At 53.8% G+C, this 14026-nt stretch overlaps 42 non-coding genes across 42 annotated transcripts; 21 read left to right on the plus strand and 21 right to left on the minus strand.

Moving 5' to 3' along the window:
- Positions 1-150: 150 nt before the first annotated feature.
- Positions 151-223, minus strand: TRNAM-CAU (transfer RNA methionine (anticodon CAU)). The gene has a single exon. It is a non-coding gene; the product is annotated as a tRNA-Met (tRNA).
- Positions 224-356: 133 nt separating this feature from the next.
- Positions 357-428, plus strand: TRNAE-UUC (transfer RNA glutamic acid (anticodon UUC)). Its single transcript has one exon. It is a non-coding gene; the product is annotated as a tRNA-Glu (tRNA).
- Positions 429-823: 395 nt separating this feature from the next.
- Positions 824-896, minus strand: TRNAM-CAU (transfer RNA methionine (anticodon CAU)). Its single transcript has one exon. It is a non-coding gene; the product is annotated as a tRNA-Met (tRNA).
- A 133-nt stretch (positions 897-1029) lies between these two features.
- TRNAE-UUC (transfer RNA glutamic acid (anticodon UUC)) lies at positions 1030-1101 on the plus strand. The gene has a single exon. It is a non-coding gene; the product is annotated as a tRNA-Glu (tRNA).
- Positions 1102-1496: 395 nt separating this feature from the next.
- On the minus strand, positions 1497-1569 carry TRNAM-CAU (transfer RNA methionine (anticodon CAU)). The gene has a single exon. It is a non-coding gene; the product is annotated as a tRNA-Met (tRNA).
- A 133-nt stretch (positions 1570-1702) lies between these two features.
- TRNAE-UUC (transfer RNA glutamic acid (anticodon UUC)) lies at positions 1703-1774 on the plus strand. Its single transcript has one exon. It is a non-coding gene; the product is annotated as a tRNA-Glu (tRNA).
- A 395-nt stretch (positions 1775-2169) lies between these two features.
- TRNAM-CAU (transfer RNA methionine (anticodon CAU)) lies at positions 2170-2242 on the minus strand. The gene has a single exon. It is a non-coding gene; the product is annotated as a tRNA-Met (tRNA).
- A 133-nt stretch (positions 2243-2375) lies between these two features.
- Positions 2376-2447, plus strand: TRNAE-UUC (transfer RNA glutamic acid (anticodon UUC)). The gene has a single exon. It is a non-coding gene; the product is annotated as a tRNA-Glu (tRNA).
- A 395-nt stretch (positions 2448-2842) lies between these two features.
- TRNAM-CAU (transfer RNA methionine (anticodon CAU)) lies at positions 2843-2915 on the minus strand. The gene has a single exon. It is a non-coding gene; the product is annotated as a tRNA-Met (tRNA).
- Positions 2916-3048: 133 nt separating this feature from the next.
- Positions 3049-3120, plus strand: TRNAE-UUC (transfer RNA glutamic acid (anticodon UUC)). The gene has a single exon. It is a non-coding gene; the product is annotated as a tRNA-Glu (tRNA).
- Positions 3121-3515: 395 nt separating this feature from the next.
- On the minus strand, positions 3516-3588 carry TRNAM-CAU (transfer RNA methionine (anticodon CAU)). Its single transcript has one exon. It is a non-coding gene; the product is annotated as a tRNA-Met (tRNA).
- Positions 3589-3721: 133 nt separating this feature from the next.
- On the plus strand, positions 3722-3793 carry TRNAE-UUC (transfer RNA glutamic acid (anticodon UUC)). The gene has a single exon. It is a non-coding gene; the product is annotated as a tRNA-Glu (tRNA).
- A 395-nt stretch (positions 3794-4188) lies between these two features.
- Positions 4189-4261, minus strand: TRNAM-CAU (transfer RNA methionine (anticodon CAU)). Its single transcript has one exon. It is a non-coding gene; the product is annotated as a tRNA-Met (tRNA).
- A 133-nt stretch (positions 4262-4394) lies between these two features.
- Positions 4395-4466, plus strand: TRNAE-UUC (transfer RNA glutamic acid (anticodon UUC)). Its single transcript has one exon. It is a non-coding gene; the product is annotated as a tRNA-Glu (tRNA).
- Positions 4467-4861: 395 nt separating this feature from the next.
- TRNAM-CAU (transfer RNA methionine (anticodon CAU)) lies at positions 4862-4934 on the minus strand. The gene has a single exon. It is a non-coding gene; the product is annotated as a tRNA-Met (tRNA).
- Positions 4935-5067: 133 nt separating this feature from the next.
- Positions 5068-5139, plus strand: TRNAE-UUC (transfer RNA glutamic acid (anticodon UUC)). The gene has a single exon. It is a non-coding gene; the product is annotated as a tRNA-Glu (tRNA).
- Positions 5140-5534: 395 nt separating this feature from the next.
- Positions 5535-5607, minus strand: TRNAM-CAU (transfer RNA methionine (anticodon CAU)). Its single transcript has one exon. It is a non-coding gene; the product is annotated as a tRNA-Met (tRNA).
- A 133-nt stretch (positions 5608-5740) lies between these two features.
- Positions 5741-5812, plus strand: TRNAE-UUC (transfer RNA glutamic acid (anticodon UUC)). Its single transcript has one exon. It is a non-coding gene; the product is annotated as a tRNA-Glu (tRNA).
- Positions 5813-6207: 395 nt separating this feature from the next.
- On the minus strand, positions 6208-6280 carry TRNAM-CAU (transfer RNA methionine (anticodon CAU)). Its single transcript has one exon. It is a non-coding gene; the product is annotated as a tRNA-Met (tRNA).
- A 133-nt stretch (positions 6281-6413) lies between these two features.
- Positions 6414-6485, plus strand: TRNAE-UUC (transfer RNA glutamic acid (anticodon UUC)). Its single transcript has one exon. It is a non-coding gene; the product is annotated as a tRNA-Glu (tRNA).
- Positions 6486-6880: 395 nt separating this feature from the next.
- On the minus strand, positions 6881-6953 carry TRNAM-CAU (transfer RNA methionine (anticodon CAU)). The gene has a single exon. It is a non-coding gene; the product is annotated as a tRNA-Met (tRNA).
- A 134-nt stretch (positions 6954-7087) lies between these two features.
- TRNAE-UUC (transfer RNA glutamic acid (anticodon UUC)) lies at positions 7088-7159 on the plus strand. Its single transcript has one exon. It is a non-coding gene; the product is annotated as a tRNA-Glu (tRNA).
- A 357-nt stretch (positions 7160-7516) lies between these two features.
- Positions 7517-7589, minus strand: TRNAM-CAU (transfer RNA methionine (anticodon CAU)). Its single transcript has one exon. It is a non-coding gene; the product is annotated as a tRNA-Met (tRNA).
- A 133-nt stretch (positions 7590-7722) lies between these two features.
- On the plus strand, positions 7723-7794 carry TRNAE-UUC (transfer RNA glutamic acid (anticodon UUC)). The gene has a single exon. It is a non-coding gene; the product is annotated as a tRNA-Glu (tRNA).
- Positions 7795-8189: 395 nt separating this feature from the next.
- On the minus strand, positions 8190-8262 carry TRNAM-CAU (transfer RNA methionine (anticodon CAU)). Its single transcript has one exon. It is a non-coding gene; the product is annotated as a tRNA-Met (tRNA).
- Positions 8263-8395: 133 nt separating this feature from the next.
- TRNAE-UUC (transfer RNA glutamic acid (anticodon UUC)) lies at positions 8396-8467 on the plus strand. The gene has a single exon. It is a non-coding gene; the product is annotated as a tRNA-Glu (tRNA).
- Positions 8468-8862: 395 nt separating this feature from the next.
- On the minus strand, positions 8863-8935 carry TRNAM-CAU (transfer RNA methionine (anticodon CAU)). The gene has a single exon. It is a non-coding gene; the product is annotated as a tRNA-Met (tRNA).
- A 133-nt stretch (positions 8936-9068) lies between these two features.
- TRNAE-UUC (transfer RNA glutamic acid (anticodon UUC)) lies at positions 9069-9140 on the plus strand. Its single transcript has one exon. It is a non-coding gene; the product is annotated as a tRNA-Glu (tRNA).
- A 395-nt stretch (positions 9141-9535) lies between these two features.
- TRNAM-CAU (transfer RNA methionine (anticodon CAU)) lies at positions 9536-9608 on the minus strand. Its single transcript has one exon. It is a non-coding gene; the product is annotated as a tRNA-Met (tRNA).
- A 133-nt stretch (positions 9609-9741) lies between these two features.
- On the plus strand, positions 9742-9813 carry TRNAE-UUC (transfer RNA glutamic acid (anticodon UUC)). Its single transcript has one exon. It is a non-coding gene; the product is annotated as a tRNA-Glu (tRNA).
- Positions 9814-10208: 395 nt separating this feature from the next.
- Positions 10209-10281, minus strand: TRNAM-CAU (transfer RNA methionine (anticodon CAU)). The gene has a single exon. It is a non-coding gene; the product is annotated as a tRNA-Met (tRNA).
- A 133-nt stretch (positions 10282-10414) lies between these two features.
- TRNAE-UUC (transfer RNA glutamic acid (anticodon UUC)) lies at positions 10415-10486 on the plus strand. The gene has a single exon. It is a non-coding gene; the product is annotated as a tRNA-Glu (tRNA).
- Positions 10487-10881: 395 nt separating this feature from the next.
- On the minus strand, positions 10882-10954 carry TRNAM-CAU (transfer RNA methionine (anticodon CAU)). Its single transcript has one exon. It is a non-coding gene; the product is annotated as a tRNA-Met (tRNA).
- A 133-nt stretch (positions 10955-11087) lies between these two features.
- TRNAE-UUC (transfer RNA glutamic acid (anticodon UUC)) lies at positions 11088-11159 on the plus strand. The gene has a single exon. It is a non-coding gene; the product is annotated as a tRNA-Glu (tRNA).
- Positions 11160-11554: 395 nt separating this feature from the next.
- TRNAM-CAU (transfer RNA methionine (anticodon CAU)) lies at positions 11555-11627 on the minus strand. The gene has a single exon. It is a non-coding gene; the product is annotated as a tRNA-Met (tRNA).
- Positions 11628-11760: 133 nt separating this feature from the next.
- Positions 11761-11832, plus strand: TRNAE-UUC (transfer RNA glutamic acid (anticodon UUC)). Its single transcript has one exon. It is a non-coding gene; the product is annotated as a tRNA-Glu (tRNA).
- Positions 11833-12227: 395 nt separating this feature from the next.
- TRNAM-CAU (transfer RNA methionine (anticodon CAU)) lies at positions 12228-12300 on the minus strand. The gene has a single exon. It is a non-coding gene; the product is annotated as a tRNA-Met (tRNA).
- Positions 12301-12433: 133 nt separating this feature from the next.
- TRNAE-UUC (transfer RNA glutamic acid (anticodon UUC)) lies at positions 12434-12505 on the plus strand. The gene has a single exon. It is a non-coding gene; the product is annotated as a tRNA-Glu (tRNA).
- A 395-nt stretch (positions 12506-12900) lies between these two features.
- Positions 12901-12973, minus strand: TRNAM-CAU (transfer RNA methionine (anticodon CAU)). The gene has a single exon. It is a non-coding gene; the product is annotated as a tRNA-Met (tRNA).
- Positions 12974-13106: 133 nt separating this feature from the next.
- TRNAE-UUC (transfer RNA glutamic acid (anticodon UUC)) lies at positions 13107-13178 on the plus strand. Its single transcript has one exon. It is a non-coding gene; the product is annotated as a tRNA-Glu (tRNA).
- Positions 13179-13573: 395 nt separating this feature from the next.
- On the minus strand, positions 13574-13646 carry TRNAM-CAU (transfer RNA methionine (anticodon CAU)). The gene has a single exon. It is a non-coding gene; the product is annotated as a tRNA-Met (tRNA).
- A 133-nt stretch (positions 13647-13779) lies between these two features.
- Positions 13780-13851, plus strand: TRNAE-UUC (transfer RNA glutamic acid (anticodon UUC)). The gene has a single exon. It is a non-coding gene; the product is annotated as a tRNA-Glu (tRNA).
- Positions 13852-14026: the final 175 nt, after the last annotated feature.

Below are 14026 nucleotides of genomic sequence, written 5' to 3' on the forward strand. Positions count from 1 at the left end.
GCAACTCTGCTGCTGATAGCGCTGATGTCCAGACTCTACTCTCAGTGGTATCTCAGTGGGTGGGAAAGTGATCAAAAGTCTCCGCGATAGGCTTGTACGCTTATAGGGTGGTCTTGCCCTAACCAAAAGGCTGTCCAAGCATGAGGACAGTGCCCCGTGTGAGGATTGAACTCACGACCTTCAGATTATGAGACTGACGCGCTACCTACTGCGCTAACGAGGCAGTGCTTTTGCCACTGTGCCGCACACGCGCCAGGTAAGTTGGCTCATGGTTTGCTGTCTAGACAGAGCTGATGCCCCCCTCTGGCTCTCGAGCTCCTTTTTCCCCCAGATGCATTCAGCTCTTACCGAACGCCTCCCATATGGTCTAGCGGTCAGGATTCCTGGTTTTCACCCAGGCGGCCCGGGTTCGACTCCCGGTACGGGAACGTCCTGCCTTTTGGCTAAGGTGCGCTCATCAGAATCAAGCTTCCCAGGTGAGCGTACCGGAGCCCAACAAAAGCCTTCTCCTTGGGGGCCTATTAGTGCAGGGGAAGAACGGCTGTTGGCCAGAAAAAGGTCCTCCCTCTGTAATACTGGCTGTTTTCTCTTCGCCCCATCTACAAAAGTTCTCGGCGGGTGACAAGAAAGGCAATGTCCAAAGTCAGATTTTCAGTTGCTCCAAGCCCCTTTTGCAACTCTGCTGCTGATAGCGCTGATGTCCAGACTCTACTCTCAGTGGTATCTCAGTGGGTGGGAAAGTGATCAAAAGTCTCCGCGATAGGCTTGTACGCTTATAGGGTGGACTTGCCCTAACCAAAAGGCTGTCCAAGCATGAGGACAGTGCCCCGTGTGAGGATTGAACTCACGACCTTCAGATTATGAGACTGACGCGCTACCTACTGCGCTAACGAGGCAGTGCTTTTGCCACTGTGCCGCACACGCGCCAGGTAAGTTGGCTCATGGTTTGCTGTCTAGACAGAGCTGATGCCCCCCTCTGGCTCTCGAGCTCCTTTTTCCCCCAGATGCATTCAGCTCTTACCGAACGCCTCCCATATGGTCAAGCGGTCAGGATTCCTGGTTTTCACCCAGGCGGCCCGGGTTCGACTCCCGGTATGGGAACGTCCTGCCTTTTGGCTAAGGTGCGCTCATCAGAATCAAGCTTCCCAGGTGAGCGTACCGGAGCCCAACAAAAGCCTTCTCCTTGGGGGCCTATTAGTGCAGGGGAAGAACGGCTGTTGGCCAGAAAAAGGTCCTCCCTCTGTAATACTGGCTGTTTTCTCTTCGCCCCATCTACAAAAGTTCTCGGCGGGTGACAAGAAAGGCAATGTCCAAAGTCAGATTTTCAGTTGCTCCAAGCCCCTTTTGCAACTCTGCTGCTGATAGCGCTGATGTCCAGACTCTACTCTCAGTGGTATCTCAGTGGGTGGGAAAGTGATCAAAAGTCTCCGCGATAGGCTTGTACGCTTATAGGGTGGACTTGCCCTAACCAAAAGGCTGTCCAAGCATGAGGACAGTGCCCCGTGTGAGGATTGACCTCACGACCTTCAGATTATGAGACTGATGCGCTACCTACTGCGCTAACGAGGCAGTGCTTTTGCCACTGTGCCGCACACGTGCCAGGTAAGTTGGCTCATGGTTTGCTGTCTAGACAGAGCTGATGCCCCCCTCTGGCTCTCGAGCTCCTTTTTCTCCCAGATGCATTCAGCTCTTACCGAATGCCTCCCATATGGTCTAGCGGTCAGGATTCCTGGTTTTCACCCAGGCGGCCCGGGTTCGACTCCCGGTATGGGAACGTCCTGCCTTTTGGCTAAGGTGCGCTCATCAGAATCAAGCTTCCCAGGTGAGCGTACCGGAGCCCAACAAAAGCCTTCTCCTTGGGGGCCTATTAGTGCAGGGGAAGAACGGCTGTTGGCCAGAAAAAGGTCCTCCCTCTGTAATACTGGCTGTTTTCTCTTCGCCCCATCTACAAAAGTTCTCGGCGGGTGACAAGAAAGGCAATGTCCAAAGTCAGATTTTCAGTTGCTCCAAGCCCCTTTTGCAACTCTGCTGCTGATAGCGCTGATGTCCAGACTCTACTCTCAGTGGTATCTCAGTGGGTGGGAAAGTGATCAAAAGTCTCCGCGATAGGCTTGTACGCTTATAGGGTGGACTTGCCCTAACCAAAAGGCTGTCCAAGCATGAGGACAGTGCCCCGTGTGAGGATTGAACTCACGACCTTCAGATTATGAGACTGACACGCTACCTACTGCGCTAACGAGGCAGTGCTTTTGCCACTGTGCCGCACACGCGCCAGGTAAGTTGGCTCATGGTTTGCTGTCTAGACAGAGCTGATGCCCCCCTCTGGCTCTCGAGCTCCTTTTTCCCCCAGATGCATTCAGCTCTTACCGAACGCCTCCCATATGGTCTAGCGGTCAGGATTCCTGGTTTTCACCCAGGCGGCCCGGGTTCGACTCCCGGTATGGGAACGTCCTGCCTTTTGGCTAAGGTGCGCTCATCAGAATCAAGCTTCCCAGGTGAGCGTACCGAAGCCCAACAAAAGCCTTCTCCTTGGGGGCCTATTAGTGCAGGGGAAGAACGGCTGTTGGCCAGAAAAAGGTCCTCCCTCTGTAATACTGTCTGTTTTCTCTTCGCCCCATCTACAAAAGTTCTCGGCGGGTGACAAGAAAGGCAATGTCCAAAGTCAGATTTTCAGTTGCTCCAAGCCCCTTTTGCAACTCTGCTGCTGATAGCGCTGATGTCCAGACTCTACTCTCAGTGGTATCTCAGTGGGTGGGAAAGTGATCAAAAGTCTCCGCGATAGGCTTGTACGCTTATAGGGTGGACTTGCCCTAACCAAAAGGCTGTCCAAGCATGAGGACAGTGCCCCGTGTGAGGATTGAACTCACGACCTTCAGATTATGAGACTGACGCGCTACCTACTGCGCTAACGAGGCAGTGCTTTTGCCACTGTGCCGCACACGTGCCAGGTAAGTTGGCTCATGGTTTGCTGTCTAGACAGAGCTGATGCCCCCCTCTGGCTCTCGAGCTCCTTTTTCCCCCAGATGCATTCAGCTCTTACCGAACGCCTCCCATATGGTCTAGCGGTCAGGATTCCTGGTTTTCACCCAGGCGGCCCGGGTTCGACTCCCGGTATGGGAACGTCCTGCCTTTTGGCTAAGGTGCGCTCATCAGAATCAAGCTTCCCAGGTGAGCGTACCGGAGCCCAACAAAAGCCTTCTCCTTGGGGGCCTATTAGTGCAGGGGAAGAACGGCTGTTGGCCAGAAAAAGGTCCTCCCTCTGTAATACTGTCTGTTTTCTCTTCGCCCCATCTACAAAAGTTCTCGGCGGGTGACAAGAAAGGCAATGTCCAAAGTCAGATTTTCAGTTGCTCCAAGCCCCTTTTGCAACTCTGCTGCTGATAGCGCTGATGTCCAGACTCTACTCTCAGTGGTATCTCAGTGGGTGGGAAAGTGATCAAAAGTCTCCGCGATAGGCTTGTACGCTTATAGGGTGGACTTGCCCTAACCAAAAGGCTGTCCAAGCATGAGGACAGTGCCCCGTGTGAGGATTGAACTCACGACCTTCAGATTATGAGACTGACGCGCTACCTACTGCGCTAACGAGGCAGTGCTTTTGCCACTGTGCCGCACACGCGCCAGGTAAGTTGGCTCATGGTTTGCTGTCTAGACAGAGCTGATGCCCCCCTCTGGCTCTCGAGCTCCTTTTTCCCCCAGATGCATTCAGCTCTTACCGAACGCCTCCCATATGGTCTAGCGGTCAGGATTCCTGGTTTTCACCCAGGCGGCCCGGGTTCGACTCCCGGTACGGGAACGTCCTGCCTTTTGGCTAAGGTGCGCTCATCAGAATCAAGCTTCCCAGGTGAGCGTACCGGAGCCCAACAAAAGCCTTCTCCTTGGGGGCCTATTAGTGCAGGGGAAGAACGGCTGTTGGCCAGAAAAAGGTCCTCCCTCTGTAATACTGGCTGTTTTCTCTTCACCCCATCTACAAAAGTTCTCGGCGGGTGACAAGAAAGGCAATGTCCAAAGTCAGATTTTCAGTTGCTCCAAGCCCCTTTTGCAACTCTGCTGCTGATAGCGCTGATGTCCAGACTCTACTCTCAGTGGTATCTCAGTGGGTGGGAAAGTGATCAAAAGTCTCCGCGATAGGCTTGTACGCTTATAGGGTGGACTTGCCCTAACCAAAAGGCTGTCCAAGCATGAGGACAGTGCCCCGTGTGAGGATTGAACTCACGACCTTCAGATTATGAGACTGACACGCTACCTACTGCGCTAACGAGGCAGTGCTTTTACCACTGTGCCGCACACGCGCCAGGTAAGTTGGCTCATGGTTTGCTGTCTAGACAGAGCTGATGCCCCCCTCTGGCTCTCGAGCTCCTTTTTCCCCCAGATGCATTCAGCTCTTACCGAACGCCTCCCATATGGTCTAGCGGTCAGGATTCCTGGTTTTCACCCAGGCGGCCCGGGTTTGACTCCCGGTACGGGAACGTCCTGCCTTTTGACTAAGGTGCGCTCATCAGAATCAAGCTTCCCAGGTGAGCGTACCGGAGCCCAACAAAAGCCTTCTCCTTGGGGGCCTATTAGTGCAGGGGAAGAACGGCTGTTGGCCAGAAAAAGGTCCTCCCTCTGTAATACTGGCTGTTTTCTCTTCGCCCCATCTACAAAAGTTCTCGGCGGGTGACAAGAAAGGCAATGTCCAAAGTCAGATTTTCAGTTGCTCCAAGCCCCTTTTGCAACTCTGCTGCTGATAGCGCTGATGTCCAGACTCTACTCTCAGTGGTATCTCAGTGGGTGGGAAAGTGATCAAAAGTCTCCGCGATAGGCTTGTACGCTTATAGGGTGGACTTGCCCTAACCAAAAGGCTGTCCAAGCATGAGGACAGTGCCCCGTGTGAGGATTGAACTCACGACCTTCAGATTATGAGACTGACGCGCTACCTACTGCGCTAACGAGGCAGTGCTTTTGCCACTGTGCCGCACATGCGCCAGGTAAGTTGGCTCATGGTTTGCTGTCTAGACAGAGCTGATGCCCCCCTCTGGCTCTCGAGCTCCTTTTTCCCCCAGATGCATTCAGCTCTTACCGAACGCCTCCCATATGGTCTAGCGGTCAGGATTCCTGGTTTTCACCCAGGCGGCCCGGGTTCGACTCCCGGTATGGGAATGTCCGGCCTTTTGGCTAAGGTGCGCTCATCAGAATCAAGCTTCCCAGGTGAGCGTACCGGAGCCCAACAAAAGCCTTCTCCTTGGGGGCCTATTAGTGCAGGGGAAGAACGGCTGTTGGCCAGAAAAAGGTCCTCTCTCTGTAATACTGGCTGTTTTCTCTTCGCCCCATCTACAAAAGTTCTCGGCGGGTGACAAGAAAGGCAATGTCCAAAGTCAGATTTTCAGTTGCTCCAAGCCCCTTTTGCAACTCTGCTGCTGATAGCGCTGATATCCAGACTCTACTCTCAGTGGTATCTCAGTGGGTGGGAAAGTGATCAAAAGTCTCCGCGATAGGCTTGTACGCTTATAGGGTGGACTTGCCCTAACCAAAAGGCTGTCCAAGCATGAGGACAGTGCCCCGTGTGAGGATTGAACTCACGATCTTCAGATTATGAGACTGACACGCTACCTACTGCGCTAACGAGGCAGTGCTTTTGCCACTGTGCCGCACACGCGCCAGGTAAGTTGGCTCATGGTTTGCTGTCTAGACAGAGCTGATGCCCCCCTCTGGCTCTCGAGCTCCTTTTTCCCCCAGATGCATTCAGCTCTTACCGAACGCCTCCCATATGGTCAAGCGGTCAGGATTCCTGGTTTTCACCCAGGCGGCCCGGGTTCGACTCCCGGTATGGGAACGTCCTGCCTTTTGGCTAAGGTGCGCTCATCAGAATCAAGCTTCCCAGGTGAGCGTACCGGAGCCCAACAAAAGCCTTCTCCTTGGGGGCCTATTAGTGCAGGGGAAGAACGGCTGTTGGCCAGAAAAAGGTCCTCCCTCTGTAATACTGGCTGTTTTCTCTTCGCCCCATCTACAAAAGTTCTCGGCGGGTGACAAGAAAGGCAATGTCCAAAGTCAGATTTTCAGTTGCTCCAAGCCCCTTTTGCAACTCTGCTGCTGATAGCGCTGATGTCCAGACTCTACTCTCAGTGGTATCTCAGTGGGTGGGAAAGTGATCAAAAGTCTCCGCGATAGGCTTGTACGCTTATAGGGTGGACTTGCCCTAACCAAAAGGCTGTCCAAGCATGAGGACAGTGCCCCGTGTGAGGATTGAACTCACGACCTTCAGATTATGAGACTGACGCGCTACCTACTGCGCTAACGAGGCAGTGCTTTTGCCACTGTGCCGCACACGCGCCAGGTAAGTTGGCTCATGGTTTGCTGTCTAGACAGAGCTGATGCCCCCCTCTGGCTCTCGAGCTCCTTTTTCCCCCAGATGCATTCAGCTCTTACCGAACGCCTCCCATATGGTCTAGCAGTCAGGATTCCTGGTTTTCACCCAGGCGGCCCGGGTTCGACTCCCGGTACGGGAACGTCCTGCCTTTTGGCTAAGGTGCGCTCATCAGAATCAAGCTTCCCAGGTGAGCGTACCGGAGCCCAACAAAAGCCTTCTCCTTGGGGGCCTATTAGTGCAGGGGAAGAACGGCTGTTGGCCAGAAAAAGGTCCTCTCTCTGTAATACTGGCTGTTTTCTCTTCGCCCCATCTACAAAAGTTCTCGGCGGGTGACAAGAAAGGCAATGTCCAAAGTCAGATTTTCAGTTGCTCCAAGCCCCTTTTGCAACTCTGCTGCTGATAGCGCTGATGTCCAGACTCTACTCTCAGTGGTATCTCAGTGGGTGGGAAAGTGATCAAAAGTCTCCGCGATAGGCTTGTACGCTTATAGGGTGGACTTGCCCTAACCAAAAGGCTGTCCAAGCATGAGGACAGTGCCCCGTGTGAGGATTGAACTCACGACCTTCAGATTATGAGACTGACGCGCTACCTACTGCGCTAACGAGGCAGTGCTTTTGCCACTGTGCCGCACACGCGCCAGGTAAGTTGGCTCATGGTTTGCTGTCTAGACAGAGCTGATGCCCCCCCTCTGGCTCTCGAGCTCCTTTTTCCCCCAGATGCATTCAGCTCTTACCGAACGCCTCCCATATGGTCTAGCGGTCAGGATTCCTGGTTTTCACCCAGGCGGCCCGGGGTCGACTCCCGGTACGGGAACGTCCTGCCTTTTGGCTAAGGTGCGCTCATCAGAATCAAGCTTCCCAGGTGAGCGTACCGGAGCCCAACAAAAGCCTTCTCCTTGGGGGCCTATTAGTGCAGGGGAAGAACGGCTGTTTTCTCTTCACCCCATCTACAAAAGTTCTCGGCGGGTGACAAGAAAGGCAATGTCCAAAGTCAGATTTTCAGTTGCTCCAAGCCCCTTTTGCAACTCTGCTGCTGATAGCGCTGATGTCCAGACTCTACTCTCAGTGGTATCTCAGTGGGTGGGAAAGTGATCAAAAGTCTCCGCGATAGGCTTGTACGCTTATAGGGTGGACTTGCCCTAACCAAAAGGTTGTCCAAGCATGAGGACAGTGCCCCGTGTGAGGATTGAACTCACGACCTTCAGATTATGAGACTGACGCGCTACCTACTGCGCTAACGAGGCAGTGCTTTTGCCACTGTGCCGCACACGCGCCAGGTAAGTTGGCTCATGGTTTGCTGTCTAGACAGAGCTGATGCCCCCCTCTGGCTCTCGAGCTCCTTTTTCCCCCAGATGCATTCAGCTCTTACCGAACGCCTCCCATATGGTCTAGCGGTCAGGATTCCTGGTTTTCACCCAGGCGGCCCGGGTTCGACTCCCGTTATGGGAACGTCCTGCCTTTTGGCTAAGGTGCGCTCATCAGAATCAAGCTTCCCAGGTGAGCGTACCGGAGCCCAACAAAAGCCTTCTCCTTGGGGGCCTATTAGTGCAGGGGAAGAACGGCTGTTGGCCAGAAAAAGGTCCTCCCTCTGTAATACTGGCTGTTTTCTCTTCGCCCCATCTACAAAAGTTCTCGGCGGGTGACAAGAAAGGCAATGTCCAAAGTCAGATTTTCAGTTGCTCCAAGCCCCTTTTGCAACTCTGCTGCTGATAGCGCTGATGTCCAGACTCTACTCTCAGTGGTATCTCAGTGGGTGGGAAAGTGATCAAAAGTCTCCGCGATAGGCTTGTACGCTTATAGGGTGGACTTGCCCTAACCAAAAGGCTGTCCAAGCATGAGGACAGTGCCCCGTGTGAGGATTGAACTCACGACCTTCTGATTATGAGACTGACGCGCTACCTACTGCGCTAACGAGGCAGTGCTTTTGCCACTGTGCCGCACATGCGCCAGGTAAGTTGGCTCATGGTTTGCTGTCTAGACAGAGCTGATGCCCCCCTCTGGCTCTCGAGCTCCTTTTTCCCCCAGATGCATTCAGCTCTTACCGAACGCCTCCCATATGGTCTAGCGGTCAGGATTCCTGGTTTTCACCCAGGCGGCCCGGGTTCGACTCCCGGTATGGGAATGTCCTGCCTTTTGGCTAAGGTGCGCTCATCAGAATCAAGCTTCCCAGGTGAGCGTACCGGAGCCCAACAAAAGCCTTCTCCTTGGGGGCCTATTAGTGCAGGGGAAGAACGGCTGTTGGCCAGAAAAAGGTCCTCTCTCTGTAATACTGGCTGTTTTCTCTTCGCCCCATCTACAAAAGTTCTCGGCGGGTGACAAGAAAGGCAATGTCCAAAGTCAGATTTTCAGTTGCTCCAAGCCCCTTTTGCAACTCTGCTGCTGATAGCGCTGATGTCCAGACTCTACTCTCAGTGGTATCTCAGTGGGTGGGAAAGTGATCAAAAGTCTCCGTGATAGGCTTGTACGCTTATAGGGTGGACTTGCCCTAACCAAAAGGCTGTCCAAGCATGAGGACAGTGCCCCGTGTGAGGATTGAACTCACGACCTTCAGATTATGAGACTGACACGCTACCTACTGCGCTAACAAGGCAGTGCTTTTGCCACTGTGCCACACACGCGCCAGGTAAGTTGGCTCATGGTTTGCTGTCTAGACAGAGCTGATGCCCCCCTCTGGCTCTCGAGCTCCTTTTTCCCCCAGATGCATTCAGCTCTTACCGAACGCCTCCCATATGGTCTAGCGGTCAGGATTCCTGGTTTTCACCCAGGCGGCCCGGGTTCGACTCCCGGTATGGGAACGTCCTGCCTTTTGGCTAAGGTGCGCTCATCAGAATCAAGCTTCCCAGGTGAGCGTACCGGAGCCCAACAAAAGCCTTCTCCTTGGGGGCCTATTAGTGCAGGGGAAGAACGGCTGTTGGCCAGAAAAAGGTCCTCCCTCTGTAATACTGTCTGTTTTCTCTTCGCCCCATCTACAAAAGTTCTCGGCGGGTGACAAGAAAGGCAATGTCCAAAGTCAGATTTTCAGTTGCTCCAAGCCCCTTTTGCAACTCTGCTGCTGATAGCGCTGATGTCCAGACTCTACTCTCAGTGGTATCTCAGTGGGTGGGAAAGTGATCAAAAGTCTCCGCGATAGGCTTGTACGCTTATAGGGTGGACTTGCCCTAACCAAAAGGCTGTCCAAGCATGAGGACAGTGCCCCGTGTGAGGATTGAACTCACGACCTTCAGATTATGAGACTGACGCGCTACCTACTGCGCTAACGAGGCAGTGCTTTTGCCACTGTGCCGCACACGCGCCAGGTAAGTTGGCTCATGGTTTGCTGTCTAGACAGAGCTGATTCGCCCCTCTGGCTCTCGAGCTCCTTTTTCCCCCAGATGCATTCAGCTCTTACCGAACGCCTCCCATATGGTCTAGCGGTCAGGATTCCTGGTTTTCACCCAGGCGGCCCGGGTTCGACTCCCGGTACGGGAACGTCCTGCCTTTTGGCTAAGGTGCGCTCATCAGAATCAAGCTTCCCAGGTGAGCGTACCGGAGCCCAACAAAAGCCTTCTCCTTGGGGGCCTATTAGTGCAGGGGAAGAACGGCTGTTGGCCAGAAAAAGGTCCTCTCTCTGTAATACTGGCTGTTTTCTCTTCGCCCCATCTACAAAAGTTCTCGGCGGGTGACAAGAAAGGCAATGTCCAAAGTCAGATTTTCAGTTGCTCCAAGCCCCTTTTGCAACTCTGCTGCTGATAGCGCTGATATCCAGACTCTACTCTCAGTGGTATCTCAGTGGGTGGGAAAGTGATCAAAAGTCTCCGCGATAGGCTTGTACGCTTATAGGGTGGACTTGCCCTAACCAAAAGGCTGTCCAAGCATGAGGACAGTGCCCCGTGTGAGGATTGAACTCACGACCTTCAGATTATGAGACTGACACGCTACCTACTGCGCTAACGAGGCAGTGCTTTTGCCACTGTGCCGCACACGCGCCAGGTAAGTTGGCTCATGGTTTGCTGTCTAGACAGAGCTGATGCCCCCCTCTGGCTCTCGAGCTCCTTTTTCCCCCAGATGCATTCAGCTCTTACCGAACGCCTCCCATATGGTCAAGCGGTCAGGATTCCTGGTTTTCACCCAGGCGGCCCGGGTTCGACTCCCGGTACGGGAACGTCCTGCCTTTTGGCTAAGGTGCGCTCATCAGAATCAAGCTTCCCAGGTGAGCGTACCGGAGCCCAACAAAAGCCTTCTCCTTGGGGGCCTATTAGTGCAGGGGAAGAACGGCTGTTGGCCAGAAAAAGGTCCTCCCTCTGTAATACTGGCTGTTTTCTCTTCGCCCCATCTACAAAAGTTCTCGGCGGGTGACAAGAAAGGCAATGTCCAAAGTCAGATTTTCAGTTGCTCCAAGCCCCTTTTGCAACTCTGCTGCTGATAGCGCTGATGTCCAGACTCTACTCTCAGTGGTATCTCAGTGGGTGGGAAAGTGATCAAAAGTCTCCGCGATAGGCTTGTACGCTTATAGGGTGGACTTGCCCTAACCAAAAGGCTGTCCAAGCATGAGGACAGTGCCCCGTGTGAGGATTGAACTCACGACCTTCAGATTATGAGACTGACGCGCTACCTACTGCGCTAACGAGGCAGTGCTTTTGCCACTGTGCCGCACACGCGCCAGGTAAGTTGGCTCATGGTTTGCTGTCTAGACAGAGCTGATGCCCCCCTCTGGCTCTCGAGCTCCTTTTTCCCCCAGATGCATTCAGCTCTTACCGAACGCCTCCCATATGGTCTAGCGGTCAGGATTCCTGGTTTTCACCCAGGCGGCCTGGGTTCGACTCCCGGTATGGGAACGTCCTGCCTTTTGGCTAAGGTGCGCTCATCAGAATCAAGCTTCCCAGGTGAGCGTACCGGAGCCCAACAAAAGCCTTCTCCTTGGGGGCCTATTAGTGCAGGGGAAGAACGGCTGTTGGCCAGAAAAAGGTCCTCCCTCTGTAATACTGTCTGTTTTCTCTTCGCCCCATCTACAAAAGTTCTCGGCGGGTGACAAGAAAGGCAATGTCCAAAGTCAGATTTTCAGTTGCTCCAAGCCCCTTTTGCAACTCTGCTGCTGATAGCGCTGATGTCCAGACTCTACTCTCAGTGGTATCTCAGTGGGTGGGAAAGTGATCAAAAGTCTCCGCGATAGGCTTGTACGCTTATAGGGTGGACTTGCCCTAACCAAAAGGCTGTCCAAGCATGAGGACAGTGCCCCGTGTGAGGATTGAACTCACGACCTTCAGATTATGAGACTGACGCGCTACCTACTGCGCTAACGAGGCAGTGCTTTTGCCACTGTGCCGCACACGCGCCAGGTAAGTTGGCTCATGGTTTGCTGTCTAGACAGAGCTGATGCCCCCCTCTGGCTCTCGAGCTCCTTTTTCCCCCAGATGCATTCAGCTCTTACCGAACGCCTCCCATATGGTCTAGCGGTCAGGATTCGTGGTTTTCACCCAGGCGGCCCGGGTTCGACTCCCGGTACGGGAACGTCCTGCCTTTTGGCTAAGGTGCGCTCATCAGAATCAAGCTTCCCAGGTGAGCGTACCGGAGCCCAACAAAAGCCTTCTCCTTGGGGGCCTATTAGTGCAGGGGAAGAACGGCTGTTGGCCAGAAAAAGGTCCTCTCTCTGTAATACTGGCTGTTTTCTCTTCGCCCCATCTACAAAAGTTCTCGGCGGGTGACAAGAAAGGCAATGTCCAAAGTCAGATTTTCAGTTGCTCCAAGCCCCTTTTGCAACTCTGCTGCTGATAGCGCTGATATCCAGACTCTACTCTCAGTGGTATCTCAGTGGGTGGGAAAGTGATCAAAAGTCTCCGCGATAGGCTTGTACGCTTATAGGGTGGACTTGCCCTAACCAAAAGGCTGTCCAAGCATGAGGACAGTGCCCCGTGTGAGGATTGAACTCACGACCTTCAGATTATGAGACTGACACGCTACCTACTGCGCTAACGAGGCAGTGCTTTTGCCACTGTGCCGCACACGCGCCAGGTAAGTTGGCTCATGGTTTGCTGTCTAGACAGAGCTGATGCCCCCCTCTGGCTCTCGAGCTCCTTTTTCCCCCAGATGCATTCAGCTCTTACCGAACGCCTCCCATATGGTCAAGCGGTCAGGATTCCTGGTTTTCACCCAGGCGGCCCGGGTTCGACTCCCGGTACGGGAACGTCCTGCCTTTTGGCTAAGGTGCGCTCATCAGAATCAAGCTTCCCAGGTGAGCGTACCGGAGCCCAACAAAAGCCTTCTCCTTGGGGGCCTATTAGTGCAGGGGAAGAACGGCTGTTGGCCAGAAAAAGGTCCTCCCTCTGTAATACTGGCTGTTTTCTCTTCGCCCCATCTACAAAAGTTCTCGGCGGGTGACAAGAAAGGCAATGTCCAAAGTCAGATTTTCAGTTGCTCCAAGCCCCTTTTGCAACTCTGCTGCTGATAGCGCTGATGTCCAGACTCTACTCTCAGTGGTATCTCAGTGGGTGGGAAAGTGATCAAAAGTCTCCGCGATAGGCTTGTACGCTTATAGGGTGGACTTGCCCTAACCAAAAGGCTGTCCAAGCATGAGGACAGTGCCCCGTGTGAGGATTGAACTCACGACCTTCAGATTATGAGACTGACGCGCTACCTACTGCGCTAACGAGGCAGTGCTTTTGCCACTGTGTCGCACACGCGCCAGGTAAGTTGGCTCATGGTTTGCTGTCTAGACAGAGCTGATGCCCCCCTCTGGCTCTCGAGCTCCTTTTTCCCCCAGATGCATTCAGCTCTTACCGAACGCCTCCCATATGGTCTAGCGGTCAGGATTCCTGGTTTTCACCCAGGCGGCCCGGGTTCGACTCCCGGTACGGGAACGTCCTGCCTTTTGGCTAAGGTGCGCTCATCAGAATCAAGCTTCCCAGGTGAGCGTACCGGAGCCCAACAAAAGCCTTCTCCTTGGGGGCCTATTAGTGCAGGGGAAGAACGGCTGTTGGCCAGAAAAAGGTCCTCCCTCTGTAATACTGGCTGTTTTCTCTTCGCCCCATCTACAAAAGTTCTCGGCGGGTGACAAGAAAGGCAATGTCCAAAGTCAGATTTTCAGTTGCTCCAAGCCCCTTTTGCAACTCTTCTGCTGATAGCGCTGATGTCCAGACTCTACTCTCAGTGGTATCTCAGTGGGTGGGAAAGTGATCAAAAGTCTCCGCGATAGGCTTGTACGCTTATAGGGTGGACTTGCCCTAACCAAAAGGCTGTCCAAGCATGAGGACAGTGCCCCGTGTGAGGATTGAACTCACGACCTTCAGATTATGAGACTGACGCGCTACCTACTGCGCTAACGAGGCAGTGCTTTTGCCACTGTGCCGCACACGCGCCAGGTAAGTTGGCTCATGGTTTGCTGTCTAGACAGAGCTGATGCCCCCCTCTGGCTCTCGAGCTCCTTTTTCCCCCAGATGCATTCAGCTCTTACCGAACGCCTCCCATATGGTCAAGCGGTCAGGATTCCTGGTTTTCACCCAGGCGGCCTGGGTTCGACTCCCGGTATGGGAACGTCCTGCCTTTTGGCTAAGGTGCGCTCATCAGAATCAAGCTTCCCAGGTGAGCGTACCGGAGCCCAACAAAAGCCTTCTCCTTGGGGGCCTATTAGTGCAGGGGAAGAACGGCTGTTGGCCAGAAAAAGGTCCTCCCTCTGTAATACTGGCTGTTTTCTCTTCGCCCCATCTAC

Source organism: Hyperolius riggenbachi, chromosome 3, assembly GCF_040937935.1.
Source record: "Hyperolius riggenbachi isolate aHypRig1 chromosome 3, aHypRig1.pri, whole genome shotgun sequence".
NCBI classification, from domain to species: domain Eukaryota; kingdom Metazoa; phylum Chordata; class Amphibia; order Anura; family Hyperoliidae; genus Hyperolius; species Hyperolius riggenbachi.